Source organism: Physeter macrocephalus, chromosome 7, assembly GCF_002837175.3.
Source record: "Physeter macrocephalus isolate SW-GA chromosome 7, ASM283717v5, whole genome shotgun sequence".
Taxonomy (NCBI): domain Eukaryota; kingdom Metazoa; phylum Chordata; class Mammalia; order Artiodactyla; family Physeteridae; genus Physeter; species Physeter macrocephalus.
This window is the reverse complement of record NC_041220.1, coordinates 116,567,214-116,569,644: the sequence shown is the minus strand read 5'-3', so window position 1 is coordinate 116,569,644 and position 2,431 is coordinate 116,567,214. Positions and strand designations below refer to the sequence as shown.

Genomic DNA, 2,431 nt, shown 5'->3' with positions numbered 1-2,431 from the left:
AGGGGAACCGGGTTCGCGCCCCGGTCTGGGAGGATCCCACGTGCCGCGGAGCGGCTGGTCCCATGGGCCATGGCCGCTGAGCTTGCGCGTCCGGAGCCTGTGCTCCGCAACGGGAGAGGCCGCAACGGAGGGAGGCCCGCATACCACAAAAAAAAAAAAAAAAAAAAGAAAGAGCACATTGAGCAAAGCCGCAGGACATCAGTGTGATGAGCATAAATGTGAGCAAGAAATAAACTTTTATTGTTTAGTCCACAAGACTTGAGATCATTTGTTACTGCATGATTTAGTCTAAGCTGGCTAAAACAGATGAAAATTTTAATAATGAAATAAAAATAGATGTATAAAAAAAGTACATGCAGATTCTTCTTTTCTCAAAGACTTCAAAGTACAACTCAATGTCTTAATATAAAAAATAAACATATTTTCTAACGCACTGCTTTTGAGCGCCTGCGTGCGGCGCGGGGAGTCCGGCTGCAGCGCCAAAGCACGCACTTGCGCGAAACGGGGGCCACGTGGTCCCCGCGGAGGCGGCCCTTTTAACCGAGAACCGAGAACCGAGAGCTACTCTGCAGCGCTGGACTGTCAGTCGGGGGCTGTCGCGAATCAGGCCCAGCCCTTAAAGCCAAGGTTGAAATTCCTTCGGGAGACATCAGGGATCCTGCAGTCTCTGCTACTTAGTGCCCGGCATATCCTGTGTCTTTCCTGTAAGTCCCAGTGTCATCTCTTCGTAGGGATCAGTGAAGGTTCACTTAAAAAAAAAAAAAAAAAAAGAATATATATATATATATGTGTGTATATATCTAACTTTTAAAGTTAATTTTTAAAACAGGTTTGTTTCAAAAAAGGGGATAGTACAACCCAGTAGGATCTCTGTTGTGTTTCAGTATCCCTTGAAAACGCAGTTGGTTTCAAGCTAAAGTAAAATTGATTTTGTGGTGAGGTTAAACAAGATTTTGAAAGACATTATTGGTTGGAAATTGGAATTGTATTTTACATTTTTGAATTCAGTGTAAGCACATGAAGTAAAGCATAATTTATCAATTGAAAATAGGTGCTATAATAAATAGGTAAGCTGACTGTTAATGGAAGTTTGTATCAGTTGTTTCTTATTAGAAAGTAGATATGTGAGTATGTGTGGAGAACATCAAAAAGAGCACAATTATGTAAAGATACTTCAAATAATACAGTGTAATAACCTTGAAAACAGAAAGATGTGAGAATGAAGGTGCCACTCTGATGAATATGATAAAAGCCTAGAAGAGAGACTGATATTCCTTTTGTAAGTAGTATGTCCTGCTCCACAAACCTGGAACATATTCTAATCACTCAAGTACCTACTTGCCTTCTTAGTATACCACCTCCTTAATTGCCCAAGAAGCCCCATAAATCCTTAAGGCTAAAGGGGGGGCTAGTCTTACTTCTAAAATTAGGGTTACAGCGAACAGGAAAGTTTGTTCAGCTCGCTAGTACCTTTGCCTCCCTCGTCCAAATGGTTTCAATGTCAGACTTGTCTGCACTTTTTGCTGGATGCCTACTCATTCTGCAGGAGTGGGTGCCTATGCATATATGCTTAGTTACCAGTCACTACAGCACAGCCACTGGGCCAGGGTGACTGAGTCTGAAAGGCTTCAATCACACATTGCATCCAATATCCTACTTCCAGGAATGCCTTCAGTCCTTGTTCAACCCTGAGCTAACAGCATAGACTTCCCCTTCACTTAGGGATTCATTGCTCTTTACTCCTATAAGACCCTGGTTGGAGCCACCATGGTCCTGGACTTCCTATGGAGTTACTCTGCCATCTCCTTAGTAACAGCATTGCTTATTAAAAAATGGGGCATCTTTCACAAATGTAGTCAAAAAGCACAAGCTATTTTTCATATCAGTCTCCCAGGACCTCAGGTGTCTCCTAGCTAGGATGCAGCTACCCAGAAGGCAACTGTATGTTGCATCTTTCTACTGGTAGAGATGAAAACATTAGGTTCCTGTGGCCCTTGACGTGTTGCCTATGCCTTAACAGTATCAGAATGCTCTTGGCTTGCTGAAGGAGTGTGGGCTGAAATGCCTGTGCCCTAAGCACATTGCCCTCTCCATACACGGTTTGGCCAAAAGAGGTAAATCCTATCCTCAAATACACTCCTCTGTTTATTGCCATTATTTTCTGGCCATCTGCATTTATGATACATTTCTGTGAATTTGTAGAGCTTTTCCTCTGCCTTTGTTCTTTGAGATTTTTAACCCACTGAGGAAAAATAGCCTGGGTTATTATTCTTTAGTGAATGACATGTGGTGATGAGCAGTATGCAGAACTGGTAAGGCTGACATAGTCCAGGGCTTTGCTGCTAGGGATCCCGTCTTGTGACTTGCTATCTAAGTGTGGTTCAGAGCAGGAATTTCTGAAACTGTGTGAGAAATGAGATGTGTCTTCTGT

General features: G+C 42.8%; 1 non-coding gene across 1 annotated transcript; it reads left to right on the top strand.

Moving 5' to 3' along the window:
• Positions 1-430: 430 nt before the first annotated feature.
• On the top strand, positions 431-553 carry LOC112063818 (small nucleolar RNA SNORA76). The gene has a single exon (XR_002891200.1). It is a non-coding gene; the product is annotated as a small nucleolar RNA SNORA76 (small nucleolar RNA).
• The last annotated feature ends 1,878 nt before the right edge of the window (positions 554-2,431 follow it).